Below are 17,292 nucleotides of genomic sequence, written 5' to 3'. Positions count from 1 at the left end.
TTGTGGGAGCCTTAGTTCCCCAACCAGGGGTCAAACCCCAGCCACAGCAGTGAACGTGCCAAATCTTAATCAGTAGACAACCAGGGAAGTTCCTGAAATCGACAAATTTCTTGAAAGATTAAAACTACCAAAGCTCAGTGAAGAGGAAATAGATAACCTGACAAGCCCTATATCTATTAAACTAAATTTCTAATTAAAAACCTTCCAACAAAAGAACTCCAGATATCTTCAATTGTGAATTCTAACAAATATTTAAGAGAAATAATCAATTCCGCCCATGGGGTCAGAAAGAGTCGGACTTGACTGAGCGACTAAACTGATCATCAATTCTAAACAAATTCTTCCAGAATATTAAGCAAGGAAATACTTGCTCTATTAGGGAAGCAATTCCCTGATAACACAACCAGACAGATGCTGCAAGATCAGAAAACTACAGATCAGTATCCTTTATGAACCCGGACATACAAATCCTTAATAAACTTTTGGCAAGTTGAATCCAACAACTTATAAAAAGGATAATGTAACATGACCAAAGTGGAGTTTATTCAATAAATGCAGGCTTATTATTCAGGGTTTTCCTGGTGGTCCAGTGGTTAAGAATCTGCCTTGCAAAACAGGGAACACAGGTTCAACCCCTAGTCTGGGAAGAGCACACGTGGTGCCGAGCAACTCAGATGGCTCGCCATGACTAATGAGCCTGTGGTCCCAGTACAGCAAACCACATGCTGCAACAGCTGACCCCGAGTGCCCTGGAGCCCATGCTGTGAGCCCACGCTCAACAGCAGGGGAAGACTGGCACACCATGTATTTTTTTTTTTAAACATTCATTCACATCAACAGACTAAAGAAAAATTGCAGACAGCCAAGAGGCGTTTAACGAAATCCAACATCCATTCATTTTAAACACTTTTGGCAAACTAGCGATAGAAAGGAATGTCCTTGTTTGATAACGGCACCTAACAAAAAATGAGTTATGCTTCATATCTACAGTATTGATACTATGTATAAAACAGATAATGAGAACCTACTGTATACCACAGGGAACTCTATTCAGTAGTCTGCACTGATCTAAAAGGGAAGAAATCCAAAAGGGGCATATACGTGTCCACACAGCTGATTCATTTTGCTGTACAGTGGAAACTAACAACACTGCAAAGCAACAATACTCCAATAAAAATTAATTTGAAGTACGAGTCATACTAAATGTTGAAGGAAATCAGCAGAAGATAGGAATCTGAGAAGTAAAATGTTACCCAGGAATTCATGTTTCTGGATGTGCACAAATAAGTTTTTCTCATGATTTCCATCAGCATTGCTTTAAGTCAATCAACTATATAACTTCTCATCAGATGTTTTATATACAGTTGTGCTTGTGTTCTGGGGAAACTTAGGCAGCATTAATAAGGGGGATAGTGTGAAAAACAGGAAAGTGAAGGTCAAGTGACTGACACTAATCTAGGAGGAGGAAAGTCATTTACTAGAAGAAAAAGTTCATATTTGACCAAAAAGATAAGTCCAAATGCTTGTAAGTGACTCAATTCCAAAGTAAAAGAGCAAAGATACACCAAGCACATACACGTTGAAAGCAAGGATATGAGAGTCACACCCAGAAGAGCTGGAATTTGGTAAAAAGCATGAAGCACAACAAAAGTGTCATGGTGTGAGGACTCCACTCAGTATTTCATCATTCAGCTCAAGCTGTGAACCAGCATGATTTTCAGAAAGGGGAGTGGGGCTGGGGGGGTCACAAATATGGACTGTCCATAATTTCAAATATTTCATAACAGTCTCAGGCATTCCTGCAAGAATTAAATATAGAAGTTTTAAGATCTCACATCATTATGAACCTTAATTGTCAACATATCAAACTCTAAGAAAAAAATGCAAGACAAGAAATTGATAGAAATTAAAACGTGGTTGAAGAATTACATAATCTCAGTCCCGGACAAGTCAAGTAGGGAGCGGGGAATAAAAGGAGTGTGCATAGAAGGAAGAAGCTCATCACGCCTGAGCCAGGTCAGTGCTCCCCCAGCTCCACCTCTGACAGCCACGTCCCTCTTCTGTACCAGTGAGTCCGCCATCCACGCAGCTGGACGAGCCCCGCGACCCCCATGACCAACCAATCCATCACTGAGTCCCGTCCACTTAACCTCCTGAATGCCCTTGGAATCTGCCCATTTCTCTCCCATCACCTCTGTCTCTACTCTAATACCAGACACTAGCGTCTTGCCCCTAGATTATGACAGGAGCCTCCTAACTCACTCTGACAAACCTCCCCTTCCACTTCCCGTCACCTGCTCTGCACACCACAGCCAGAGCCATCTTTACAAAATGGGAACCTTTTACCACTGTGCTGGGTCCACAATCCAAGGACTTGCCCTTGCTCTCAGGGTATGGCAGAAATCCATCCTGCAAAACTAGAGTTCTACACGCAGCCGAACATAAGGGGTTAATAAAGGGCAGAATAAACATTGATACACAGGAGTTGTTTTTGCTTTTTTGGCCACACCATGCAGCTTATGGGATCTTGTTCCCTGACCAGGGATCCAGCCTGGGCCCCAGCAGTGAAAGTTCCTAGTCCCAACCACTGGACTGTCGGAGATTTCCTGAGAATTTATCTTTTAAATGCTTATAATTAAATGAAGAAAAGTCTCAAATTACCTAAGCGTCTATCTTAAGAAAGTAGAATACAAAGACCACAGTCAGCACAAGAGGAAAGAATACAGGTAAAGGCACACAAATCAATGAAATCAAACACAGAAAACAATAGAGACATGAATTAACCCAAAAGCCGGTTATTGGAGAAGATCAAATTAACATTCATAAACATTTACAGCTTCCCCGGTGGCTCAGTGGTAAAGGATCCGCTGGCCAGTTCAGGAGACATGGGCTCGATTCCTGGTCCCGGAAGAGTCCACATGCCACGGAACAACTGAGCCGCAGAGCTACAGCTTCTGAGCCTGTGCTCTAGAGCCTGAGCCCCACAACAGGAGAAGCCACCACAATAAGAAGCCTGCACACTGCAGTGAAGAGCAGTCCCTGCTTGCCGCCGCAACTAGAGAAAAAGTCCTCACAGCAACGGAGACCTAACACAGCCAAAAATAAATAAAATTTAAAGCATATTAAAAAAATTAATCTTCAAAATCCACAGCTTATGCAGCTCAATATCCTCCCCCCCCAAAAAAAAACACAACCTGATCAAAAAATAGGCAAAAGGCCTAGTCATTTCTCCAAAGAGGCGATACAGATGGCCTCTTCAAGGCGCATGAAAATACGCTCAACATGACTAATTATCAGTAAAATGCAAATCAGAACTACAGTGGGGTACTACCTGATGCCAGTCAGAACGGCCATCATCAAGAAAATCTAAAAACACTTAATCTAAAAATCTAAATACTGGAGAGGCTATGGAGAAAAGGGAACCCTCTTGCACTATTGGTGGGAATAAAACGGATCCAGGCACTATGGAGAACAGTATGGTGATCCTGGCTCCAGGAGTAAGGGTCCCAGAACCCCACACAGCACGTGGCCATGAAGGAACCACCTCGTGGGAGGGCGTTCAGATCGGGCATTGCCCAGAGGCAGCCTGGGGGGACACGGAAATAGCCTAAAGCCACAGCTGAAAGGCCAGCTGAGGAAGCCCTCTCGAAGGACAAGTGTTGTCCATCCAGAAGCCAATAAGAGGTTTCTATCCGGTTTTGAGTCCGCAAAGGAAGGATACATGGCTCTTGGCTGAAACAGAGAAGGGCAACAGGGGTGGCTCCACTCCCATTTTTGCCACCACTCTGGGCTCTGCAGGGCTGAACGGCCCTGGGACCAACAGCCCAGATCCTATGGTGCTGCAAGCTGCAGCTCCCACCAGGACACGGTGGCTCCTGCTGCCCAAGGGTGGGCAGGAGCAGAGAGGAACTGGCATGTGGGTGGGGTGACCCTCAGCAGGCGGGGGGACAGGAGAGGACATGGGTGGGCCTCAGGGGATCCACCTGGACGCAGCTGGTCCCTCACCCCACCGCGACAGCCAACAGACGTGCAGAACCCCAGCCAGAGACGCACGGTGAGTGTTCAGACGCTTCAGAAACGAAGGTCTGGGCCGCTCCTTCAGGCAGACCCCCAGCGCCTGCTCGGTTGATGGCCAGGGGGTGAGAGGAATTTGGAACAGACGGTGGAAGAGGGTGAGGATGAGCACACTTCGGAGTGTCCCCTGTGGAAGGAGGGCCCACGGAAACCATGGGATTGCTGCTCCCCAAAGCGTGTGGAGAAAGGGAACTGAACACGTGCCTCAAAGCCCTCCGATTCCAGGGACGATCGTTGACCAAGAGCCCCAGCTGCTGCCGCAGGGGCTTTGAAATCCACCCTTAGGTCTGTGTCGAGGCCACACCTCACACAGTCCTGCCCCCTGCTGAGGACACAGGACATCAGGGACACTGAGGCAGGCTGGTTGCTGGGGGACCCAGGATGCCTCTGAGCCAACTCTGGTTTGAGAACTCCCTGGAAGCTTTGTGGAAACATCCTGGGGGTGCACGGCTGTCTCGGGAGCTTCTGTCCACCCTTCTCTGCTGCTTGTCTTTGCTGGAGTCCTTGCAGCCTTGACCAGCTCCTTCCTTGTCTCTCTGGGTATTTCCCCAGATAACCCTACCCCCACCACCCCGCACATTTAATCTCACCCTGGCGTCCCTTGAAGGTCCTGAACCAACACAGGAGGCCTTCTGAAGGGATGGTACCAAGAAAAACTCAGAACCTATAGGACAAGTGATGTGTGTGAATATGTAGAAAATATAATCAGAAAAGCTGTTTCCTTCTGTTGCAGAGATGGAAAAACTTAGTGATAGATACACAGAGTTAATAAACAGGAAAATGAGGCAATTACTAACTCCAGGGAAAAAAAGCATTGTTTAAAAAAGAAAAGGAAATCACGACTTGGTTCAGTGTGACAAGGGTTGACATTGAGTACTAACTAAGCCAAGAATGGAGACAGTAAACTAGACAGAGGGTGTGAGGGGAAAGGTGGGGAGGATGGTTTGGGGAAAGAGTGCTGCAATCTCAGCCTTTACAACCGGGACATGAACAAGGAAAGTCAAAAATTATAAATCAAGAAACGGACTAGGGGTCTTCTCTAGTGGTCCAGTGGCTAGGACTCTGCACTCCCAATGCAGGGGGCCTGGCTCAATCCCTGGTCAGGGAACTAGATTCCACATGCTGCAGCAAAAGCCCCCACGTGCCACAGCTGTTGATGAGGGTAAAAGAAGAGTGGGGAAGCTGGCTTGGAATGCAATATGGAAAAAACTAAGATCATGGCATATAGTCCCATCATTTCATGGTGAATAGAAGGGGGGAAAGTGGAAGCAGTGACAGATTTTATTTTCTTGGGCTCCAAAATCACTGCAGATGGTGACTGCAGCCATGAAATTGAAAGGCGCTTGTTCTTTGGAAGGAAAGCTATGAGCAACCTAGACAGCATATTAAAAAGCAGAGACATCACTTAGCTGACAAAGGTCCGTATAGTCAAAGCTATGGTTTTCCCAGTAGTCATGTATGAGGAGAGTTAACCTATGGCTAAGCCCTGAAGAATTGATGCTTTTGAATTGTGGTGCTGGAGAAGACTCTTGAAAGTTCCTTGGACTGCAAGGAGATCCAACCAATCTTAAGGGAAATCAACCCTGAATATTCATCGGAAGAACTTATGCAGAAGCTAAAACTACAATATGTTGGCCACCTGATGCAAAGAGCTGACTCGTTGGAAAAGACCCTGATGCTGGGAAAGACTGAAGGCAAAAGGAGAAGGGGGCGGCAGAAGATGAGACAGTTTGATAGCATCACTGACTCAGTGGACATGAATTTGAGCAAACACTGGGAAATAGTGAAGGCCATGGAAGCCTGAAGGGCTGCCGTCTGTGGGGTCGCAGAGTCAGACACGACTTAGCGACTGGACAAGAAATGCCACAACTAAGACCAGACACAACCAAATAAATATTTTTAAAAACAGGCTAAATGGGAAAAATATGTAAACATCAGCATTCACGTATTTTTACAAAGCACATGTACCGGTACTGAACCAACCCGGGGGAGTGAGACCGTCAGGCAGGACGCCGAGGGGTTGGTTTTGTTAGAAGCCTTGCAACACGATTTAATCTCTGCATATTGTATTTTGGGGGAAAATTACTATAAAATGAAAACAGTATATGTCAAAACCTGTAACAGTTACACCAGTGAAATTTTAAATCTGCATAAATGGCCTATTTTCCAGGGAAACATAAATTAACAGAATTGATCTTAGAAGAAGCAGGGGGGTGGGGAGAAAAAAGGAACAGACCAGTTAGTGTAGAACAAATTGAAAAAACAGTTAAGAACCTGCCTGCTGAGGGAAAGCACCATATGATGCTATAAAGGAGGGCACATGCCATTATACACTTGTCCAAACCATGGAGCACCAAGGGTGGACGTGGCATGAGCTCTGGGCTCTGGGTAAGGGCGTGGCACCCTAGCGCCATGACTAGTGACAGAAGGTCCCCTCTTGTGGGCGCGCTGACAATGATGGTGGCCATGCTGACAATGATGGTGGCCGTGAGTGTTGCGGGGGGGTGGGGGGAAATCTCTCTACTCTCCTCCCCATTTCACTGGGAACCTAAATCTGCTCTAAAATAAAGTCTTCGGTTCAGTTATGCTTGGGGTTTTTTTGTTTGTTTGTTTTTTACCACAAATTGCCTGTTCTCCTTTGCACGGCCCTACAATAAATCTTTATCTGCTCCAAATAAGAATAATAATAATAGGACTTCCCTGTCCTGATGGTCCAGGGGTTAAGACTCCATGCTTCCAACGCAGGGAGGGCAGGTTCGATCCCTGGTTGGGAAACTAGATCCCACATGCCATGCCGTGAGGTCATAAGAATAATAATAAAGCCTTAAAACGCAATTTTAAATAAAGATCTGCCCCTTGCCCTGAAAAAGGCATCTCATGACAAGGGTCAGTTGAGACGTGGAGCTGTCCCTCTTGTGAGCAGGGGAGTAACTAGGTAGAACTGCTGTGGAGAAACAGTGCCCAGTAGCCCCTAAACATATCCGTGCCCCATGACCGGCAATTCCACCCCCGGGCGTACATCCAGCACAGCTGAGAGCTGTGTCTCAAAAGACACAGACAAAAACGCTCATATCCGCATGATCTGTAATAGGGAAAAACTAGAAACCGCCTAAAAGCCCACCAATGGTAGATTGCATAAATAACTCATGGCCTATCCATACAGTTGATACACAGCTTGGAAAGGAGAATAAACTACTCACCATACTTTGGCATCACAGATGAGTCCCACAGACAATGCTGAGTGAAAAAAGACTCCAAAGAGTTCACATTGTACCGTAATTATATGAAGTTCAAGTGCAGGCAGAGGTCATCTGTGGTATAGAAATTAGGTTTTGTTGTTGTTGGTGGTGTTCAGATGAAGTGGTTTTCATTTTTAAACCAACCAAACACATTTAATATAAAAACCTGAGAAGGGAAAGCCTACCCACTCCAGTATTCTGGCCTGGAGAATTCCATGGACTTTATAGTCCATGGGGTGGCAAGGAGTTGGACACAACTGAGCGTCTTTCACTTTGGTGGCCCAGGGGTAAAGAATCTGCCTTGCAATGCAGCAGATGCAGGTTCGATATCTGGTCAGAGAACAAAGATCCCACATGCCTTGGAGAAACTTAAGTCGACTCATGACAGCTACTGAAGCCTGAGCAGTCTGGGAATCTTTGCTTAAAGATCCCACCTGACATGACCAAGATCCTGAGAGCCACAGCTAAGACCTGACATAGCCAAATAAATACAGTAATTTTAAAAATCCACAATTATCTCAAAGGCTATTAAAACATCCCTCCCTTGGACTTCCCAGTGGTCCAGTGGTTAAGAATCCACCTGCCAGAAGACCTAAACAGATATTTCTCCAAAGACATACAAATGGTTAATAAGCACATGAAAAAATTGCTCAACATCACTTATCATTCAGTTCAGTTCAGTCGCTTAGTCGTGTCCGACTCTCCGCATTTATCATTAGGGACGTGCAAACCAAAGCGAAAATGGGATATCACCTCACACCAGTCAGAATGACCATCATCAAAAAATCTGCAAACAACAAATGCTGGAGAGGATATAGAGACAAGGGAACCCTCTTGTACTGCTGGTGAGAATGTACATTGATACAGCCACCATGGAGAAGAGTATGGAGATTTCTTTAAAAACCAGGAATAAAACTACCATATAACCCAGCAATCCCACTACTGGGGATATACCCTGAGAAAACCACAATTCTAAAAGACACATGTACCCCAATGTTCATTACAGCACTATTTACAATAGCCAGGACATGCAAGCAATGGCCATTAACTGATGAATGAATAAAGAAGCTGTGGGGTACACACACACACACACACACACACACAGAGGAATATTACTCAGCCATGAAAAGGAATGGATTTGAATCAGTTCTAGTGATGAACCTAGAGCAGAGTGAAGTAGGTCAGAAAGAGAAAAACAAATATCATATATTCATTGAGAGAGTAGCACTGAAAAATATACATTACCTTATGTAAAACAGATAGCCATCGGGAATTTGCCGTGTGATGCAAGGAACTCAACCTGGTTCCGTAATGACTTAGAGGCATGGGAAGGAGGCTCAAGAGGAAGCGGACATGTGTATACCTATGCTGAGGTATTACAGAAACCAACACAACATTGGAAAGCAATTATCCTCTGATTAAAAATAACTTTTTTAAAAAAAAGAACCAAGTTTAGTTCAGTTGCTGTTATCTCCGACTCTTTGCGACTGACCCCATGAACCGCACCACACCAGGCCTCCCTGTCCGTCATCAACTCCCAGAGTTTACCCAAACCCATGTCCATTGAGTCGGTGATGCCATCCAACCATCTCATCCTCTGTCGTCCCCTTCTCCTCCTGCCCTCAATCTTTCCTAGCATCAGGGTCTTTTCCAATGAGTCATCTCTTCGCATGAGGTGGCCAAAGTATTGGAGTTTCAGCTTTAGCATCAGTCCTTCCAATGAACACTCAGGACTGATTCCTTTTAGGATGGACTGGTTGGATCTCCTTGCAGTCCAAGGGACTCTCAAGAGTCTTCTCCAACACCACGGTTCAAAAGCATCAATTCTTCAGCGATCAGCTTTCTTCAGTCTAACTCTCACATCCATACATGACCACTGGAAAAACCACAGCCTTGACTAGACAGACCTTTGTTGACAAAGTAATGTCTCTGCTTTTTAATATGCTGTCTAGGTTGGTCATAACTTTCCTTCCAAGGAGTAAGCGTCTTTTAATTTCATGGCTGCAATCAGTATCTGCAGTGATTTTGGAGCCCAAAAAAATAAAGTCTGACACTGTTTCCCCATCTATTTGCCATGAAGTGACGGGACCAGATGCCATGATCTTAGTTTTCCAAATGTTGAGCTTCAAGTCAACTTTTTCACTCTGCTCTTTCACTTTCATCAAGAGGCTCTTTAGTTCTTCTTCACTTTCTGCCATAAGGGTGGTGTCATCGGCATATCTGAGGTTATTGATATTTCTCCTGGCAATCTTGATTCCATCTTGTGCTTCTTCCAGCCCAACGTTCCTCATGATATACTCACATATAAGTTAAATAAGCAGGGTGACAATATACAGCCTCGACGTACTCCTTTTCTAAAGTGAGGGGGGTGGAGTTTGCCTGCCAATGCAGGCACCCCGGATCTGATCCCTGGGCCAAGAAGATTCCACATGTGGCAGGGCAACTAAGCCCGTCACCACAACTACTGAAGCCCCTACCCTAGAGCCCGCACTCTGCAACAAGAGAAACCACTGCAACGAGAAGCCACAACTAGAGAAAAACCCACGCAGCAGTGGAGACCCAGCATGGCCAAAAATAATAAAAATTCCCGTCTCTTAAAAAAAAAAACCTTCAATACACAAACGGTAATCCTAACAGTATCCCCATGGCAGCAGGAGCATGGCAAGAGGAGGGAGGTTTCTACTCTCTCCTGCTCCCCTTGCCCATGTTCTGTGACCTGAGAAAGCATGGGGTCTTAGCAGAGGGCAGATCAAAGCCAGAAGAAGCATGGGAATTCCCTGGCGGTCCAGTGGTTAGGACGCAACACTTCCACTGCCATGGCCCAGGTTCAATCCCTGGTTGGGGAACTAAGATCCCTCAAGCCCTGGGGCATAGCCAAAAAAAAGGTGGGGGGGCAGCCAGAAGTAGGAGGGGTGGTTCCTGAAACTGATGTTGAGACAGACCAAGCACAGCAGGTCCCTCCAACATGCCATGTCCCCATATGATAGCCTCCAGGGAAAGCCAGATCCAGCTAGGAGGTAGTGGAAGGTGGCTGTGATGGATAGGAGACTCAACCACCATTCCTCAGCGTCCCGCTGGCCACATCTTTGGGGAACAGCGCATTCTGAGGGCCTCTGAGATTGGTTCCCTCTGTCGACCACAGATGTGTGAGCTATCTGCCAGGGGAAAGCAGCTCAGGTCTTGGAACAGAGCTCTTATAAGAAGACAGGTCACACACAGGACTTCCCTGGTGGTCCAGCAACTAAAACTCCATGCTCCCAGTGCAGGGGGCACAGGTTCGATCCCTGGTCAGGAAACTAGATCCTGCATGCTGCAACTAAGACCCGGAGCAACGAAATAAATAAACTTATTTTTTTTAAAGAGTCAAGCTTACAAAAAAAACCCTCACAAGATGGTCACACAGACATGTTCCTGCTGCATGACCAGCCATGGTAACTAAAATGCAGGGCTCCAGAACAGATTTCAGGTGCACATCCTAAATCAATGTTTACAGGAAACATTCTGCTATCTGATAATCTGCTCCATTGTACCCCTAATGCCCTAAGCCTACACAGTAACATCATTAATCACGAGGATCCCTCAGACTGCAAGGAGATCAAAACAGTTAATCCTAAAGGAAATCAATCCTGAATATTCGTTGCAAAGACTAATGCTGAAGCTCCAATACTTTGGCCACCTGATGCGAAGAGCCAGCTCATTGGAAAAGCCCTGATGCTGAGAAAGATTGAAGGCAGGAGGAGAAGGGGACGACAGAGGATGAGATGGTTGGATGGCATCACCGACTCAACGGACATGTGTTTGAGTGAGCTCCGGGAGTTGGTGATGCACAGGGAGGCCTGGCGTGCTGCAGTCCATGGGGTCGCAGAGTCGGACACGACTGAGTGACTCAACAACAACAATGAACATTCCTAGAGCTTAGTTCTCAGAGCTTGTCCAGGTTAGGACCAGGGCTCCAGGTACCACTGGAGAACTGCAAGGACAGTGAAGCAGGCAGACTGCATGAACTCTCCACCTGCAGCAGACATGGGAAAGCCCTGGGCTTTGCAATTCTCTGTCTGCCTCTGCAGACACCTCTCCACCTCCGAAGGACAGATAATCAGCCAAGGGACCCCAGCCCCAAGCCAACATTGCGAAGGGATGACTGGTAGATAAGAACAGGTGTAGGAGGACGGTGCTGAGGCCGTTTGATGGGGGAAAGGCAGTCTTTTCAACCATGGTGCTAGGAAAATTTAATATCCACGGTGAAAGAAAGCAGCTGGACCCTTACCTTACCCTAGACACAAAAATTAACCCCAAAATAGATCAAAGTTCTAAGTATGAGAGTCCACACTATAAAACTCTAAAAGCTTCATGACACTGGATTTGGCAACAACTTCATGGATATGACACCAAAAGCACAGGCAATGGAAGACAAAAACAGATAAATGGGACTTCATCAAAGTGAAAAATTTTTGTACATCAAAGGACACCATCAACAGAGTAAGAGGATTTTCCCTGGTGGTGCGTGCCTAAGACTCCATGCTCCCACTGCAAGGGACCCCAGTTCGAGCCCTACTCAGGAAACCAGACCCCACATGCTGCAACTATAAATCCTACATGCCGCAATGAAAACGGACGATCATGCAGGCTGCAACCAACCCAGTGCAGCCAAATAAATAAATACAAACAACAATGAAAGAGTAAGAAGGCAACCCACAAAAAGGGAGAAAATATTTGCAAATTACATATCTGGTAAAAGATTAATACAAAGAACTCCTACAATTCAGTGACAAATGATCCAGCTGAAAAACAGGCAAAGGTACTGAAATACACATTTCTCTGAAGAAGGTACACAAATGAGTAAGCACATGAAAGGTTGATCAACGTCCAGTGATGAAGGAAGTAAAAATCAAAACCACAGTGAGAGACCACTTCAACCAGTTAGGATGGTTATTCTCAAGTGAACAACAAAAACAAAACAGAAAATACCAAGCGTTGACGAGAATGTAGGGAAACTGGAACACTGGTGCATTGCTGGTAAAAATGGAAAACGGCGTAGTCACTGTGCAAAACAGTATTCCTCAGAAAAAGTAAACATAGAATTACTATATGACTCAGCAATTTAACTTCTGGGTATACAGCCAAAAGGATTGAAAGCAGGGAATCAAACAGATATTTATACAATCCATGTTCACAGCAGTATTCTTCACAATAGCTGAAAGGTAGAGACAATCCGAAAGTCCATCAATACATGAATGAACAACATGTGGTCTATTAGGAATTCTCTGGCAGTCCAGTGGTTAGGACTCTCACTGCCAAGGGCTCATGTTCAATCCCTGGTTGGGGAGAGAAAATCCTGCAAACTGCTCAGTGTGGGGGAAGAAAAACGTCTATCCAAACAATGGAATATTATTTAACCCTAAAAAAGGCAATTCTTATATTCACTACAACACGAGTGAATCTTGAGGACATTATGCTAAGTGGAACAAGCCAGTCACAAAAGGCCAAGTACTGTATGATCATATTACATTAGGTTCCCAAAGGAGTCAAATCCACAGAGACGGAGAGTAGAAACGCGGCTGTTAGGGGCTGAAAAAGGTGAGGAATGGGGAGGGATTGTTAACTGTGTACAAAGTCTCTGTTTCAGGAGAGAAGGTTCTGGAGACGGGCAGTGGTGATGGTTGCCCAAGAATGTGAGTATGAGACTGCACAGCTCAGGTGGGACTCGAACTCTGGTCAAAACCCACACTGGGACTTGAACCCAAGGGCTGGGATTCAAATCCACTGTCTTTAAATAAGAACACAAGCCTGATCTCAGGACTTAACGAAGTTCAGGTTCTTTACGTCTCAGTGTAGAAGGAAACAAGTAAGAGGCAAAGTGCTAAGAAGTGATGAGAGGTACACATTTCAATATTTGCAAATGAAACAACTGACAAAGGATTAATCTCCAAAATATAGAAGTAGTTCATGCAGCTCAATATCAAAGAAACAACCCAGGACTTCTCTGCTGGTAACAGTGGTTAAGAATCTTACTTGCAATGCAGGGGACGTGGGTTTGATCCCTGGTCAGAGAACTAAGATCCCACACACAGCAGAGGAACTAAGCCCACCTGCCACAACCAGAACATGTGTGCACCTCAGTGAAGGATCCTGCATGCTGCAACCAAGACCCCACACAGCCAGATAAATATTTTTTAAAAAATTTAAAAATGGGTGGAAGAATTAAATAGATATTTCTCCAAAGAAGACATGTGGATGGCCATCAAACACATGAAAAGATGCTCAATATCACTAACTGTTCAGTTCAGTTCAGTTCAGTCTCTCAGTCGTGTCCGACTCTTCACGACCCCATGAATCACAGCACGCCAGGCCTCCCTGTCCATCACCAACTCCCGGAGTTCACTCAAACCCATGTCCACAGAGTCGGTGATGCCATCCAGCCATCTCATTCTCTGTCGTCCCCGTTTCCTCCCACCCTCAATCCCTCCCAGCATCAGTCTTTTCCAGTGAGTCAACTCATCGCATGAGGTGGCCAAAGTACTGGAGTTTCAGCTTTAGCATCAGTCCTTCTAATGAACACCCAGGATTGATCTCCTCTAGAATGGACTGGTTGGATCTCCTTGCAGTTCAAGGGACTCTCAAGAGTCTTCTCCAGAGAGACGCCCAGCTCCCGCGGCGCAGACGCGAGAGACGCCCGGCTCCGGCGGCGCAGACGCGGAGCAACCGACCACGTGCAGAATCGTGGCTGAGAGGAGCTACCCCGCACCCAGGGTTAGGGCGGTGGCCGAGAGGAGCTGTACCACGTCCAGGAGGCGGTGGCTGCTTGGGCACCGGAGGGCCGAGAGGAGCTGATCCACATTCAAAGCAGGAGGGGCGGCCTTGAGGAGATACCCCTCGTCCAAGGTAAGGTACAGCGGCTGCGCCTTGCTGGAGCAGCTGGGAAGAGATACTCCACGACCAAGTGGAATATAAGAATCCAGTGTTCTGGGGAGGAAGGAACAAGGTGGCGGAGGGGTAAGACGGCGAGACCACTTTCTCCCCCACAAATTCATCAAAAGAACATTTGAACGCGGAGTAAAGTCCACAAAACAACTTCTGTATACTGGCAGAGGTCATCAGGCTCCCAGAAAAGCAGCCCATTGTCTTCTAAAGGAGAGAGAAGAAAACCAGCTCCACCCACCAGAACACCGACACATGCTTCCCTAACCAGGGAACCCGGACAAGTCACCCGTCCAACCCCACACACAGCGAAGAAACTACATAATAAAGAGAACTCCACAAACTGCAAGAAGAGGGAAAGGCCACCCCAAGCAAAGCAATATAAGCAAGATGAAGAGGCAGAGAAATACCCAGCAAGTAAAGGAACAAGATAATTGCCCACCAACACAAACAAAAGAAGATGATATAGGGAATTTACCTGATAAAGAATTTCAAATTTTGATAGTGAAAATGATTCAAAATCTTGAAAGCAAAATGGAGTTACAGATAAATAACCTGGAGAAAAGGATTGAGAAGATGGAAGAAAGATTTAATAAGGACTTAGAAGAAATAAAAAAGAGTCAATATACAATGAATAATGCAATAGATGAGATCAGAAACACTCTGGAGGGAACAAACAATAGAATAACAGAGGCAGAAGACAGGATTAGCGAACTAGAAGATAGAATTGTAGAAATAAATGAAACAGAGAGGAAAAAAGAAAAACGAATTAAAAGAAATGAGGACAATATTAGAGACCTCTGGGACAATGTTAAACACTCCAACATTCGAATCATAGGAGTCCCAGAAGAAGAAGACAAAAAGAAAGACCATGAGAGAATACTTAAGGAGATAATAGTTGAAAACTTCCCTAAAATAGGGAAAGAAATAATCACCCAAGTCCAAGAAACCCAGAGAGTCCCCAACAGGATAAACCCAAGGCGAAATACTCCAAGACACATATTAATCAAATTAACAAAGATCAAACACAAAGAACAAATATTAAAAGCAGCAAGGGAAAAGCAGCAAATAACACATAAGGGGATTCCCATAAGGATAACAGCTGATCTTTCAACAGAAACTCTTCAGGCCAGAAGGGAATGGCAAGACATTCTTAAAGTGATGAAAGAAAATACCCTACAGCCCAGATTACTATACCCAGCAAGGATCTCATTCAAATATGAAGGAGAAATCAAAAGCTTTACAGACAAGCAAAAGCTGAGGGAATTCAGCATCACCAAACCAGCTCTCCAACAAATGCTAAAGGATCTTCTATAGACAGGAAACACAGAAAGAGTGTATAAACTTGAACCCAAAGCAATAAAGAAAATGGCTATGGGATCGTACTTATCAATAATTACCTTAAACGTAAATGGGTTGAAATTTTCAAAAAGGCTAGGAAACAATTCTCATAGCCATCAACACTCAATCAGTGTTGAGTTCATGAATAGTTTTTAAAGTTTGGGACAAACTGTAGTATTTGCTATTTGAAGTACTATTTGTAATTGGCATATTACGATGTAACATTGGTCTTCATTTCCAACTTAAAACGCCTAAAAATGCCTAACAGGTTTTTAGATTTGTGAATTTTAGTTGAAATGTATTTTATGATGTTACTAAACCTGCAGAAATATTGAAATATTTCAGAGAACTTATTCTCTGTACATTTAATTTATTTTATTTATAAAAGTTATGAACTGTAGAAAGTTTTACTTGTTGGGTCAAATGCTTGTTGTTTCAAATGCTTGTTGCATTTGAAGTGCTAGTTACAAGAAAATCAAATACCTTCAATGTATAAATGCTATTAAGTTTTTAAAGGACTCTGGAGTATAAGTAAGTTTGTTTAAAGAAATTTAGTCTATTCAACCTGAATCAGCTCTGGCAAACATTAATTAAAAGCCTCATTTAAAAAATAAATAAATAAATAATGGTGGTGGGAGGGAGGGTTGGGAAGCTGGCTGGAGGTGGAGGTGGTGAAGTTTATAAATCTAATTAAAAATGAAGTTGCATTTCCATTTTCCAAAACCACCCATCCACCAGCGTACTGTGTCACTAGACATTTTGTACGATTTTACTTTGCGACAGAAACCATTACATTTAAAAATTCATTACAGCAAGGTTAGTTAGACACATGATGGATGCAGCTTTAATCCTGCCACATATTATTACAGTTAAAATGTAAATGATGAAAAATATTTTGTGCTTATCAGCATTTATGTGGAAATGTGTTTTACAGTGATATATGGTGTTATATTTCTATTATTGTGATAAAAAAGAAAGCAATACAAAAAGATGAAGTGTTTATTAAAACATGAAAAAAAAAAGAAATAAATGGTTTTGCAGCACTGAAGAGATTATAGAAAGTAAATAAGCTAGATCAGACCTGTTTTATGTAGTAATTTAATAGTTTATTTTAATTATTTCAGTTGTAAAATATTGTTATACTGTTAATTAGTTCTGATTGTTCATATTAAACTATTGTAATGCAAAAATAAATAAATAAATTAATTAATTAAAAAAAAAAAGAGTCTTCTCCAACCACAAGGAGGTATCACCTCACACTGGTCAGAATGGTCATTATCAAAAAATCTGCAAACAATAAGTGCTGGAGAGGGTGTGGAGAAAAGGGAACCCTCTTACACTATTGGTGGGAATGTAAATTGATATAGCCATTATGGAGAACAGTACAGAGGTTCCTTGAAAAAACTAAAAATAGAACTACCATATGACCCAGCAATCCTACTACTGAGCATATGTCCTGAGAAAACTTTCATTTGAAAAGATCTGTGCACCCCAGTGTTCATGGCGGGCTTCCTTTTGTGGCTCAGTGGTAAAGAATCTACCTGCTAATGCAGGAGGCTTGGGTTCGATCCCTGGGTCAGGAAGGTCCCATGGAGAAGGAAATGGCAACCCACTCCAGTATTCTTGCCTGGGAAATCCCATGGGCAGATGAGCCTGGTGGGCTACAGTCCATGGGGTCATAAAAGAATTGGACATAACTTAGCTACTAAACAACAAATGT

The sequence above is a fragment of the Moschus berezovskii genome, chromosome 19, assembly GCF_049115385.1.
Source record: "Moschus berezovskii isolate FMDL1 chromosome 19, NW_MosBer_1.0, whole genome shotgun sequence".
In the NCBI taxonomy this organism is placed as follows: Eukaryota; Metazoa; Chordata; class Mammalia; order Artiodactyla; family Moschidae; genus Moschus; species Moschus berezovskii.
Note: the sequence above shows the minus strand (reverse complement) of the source record.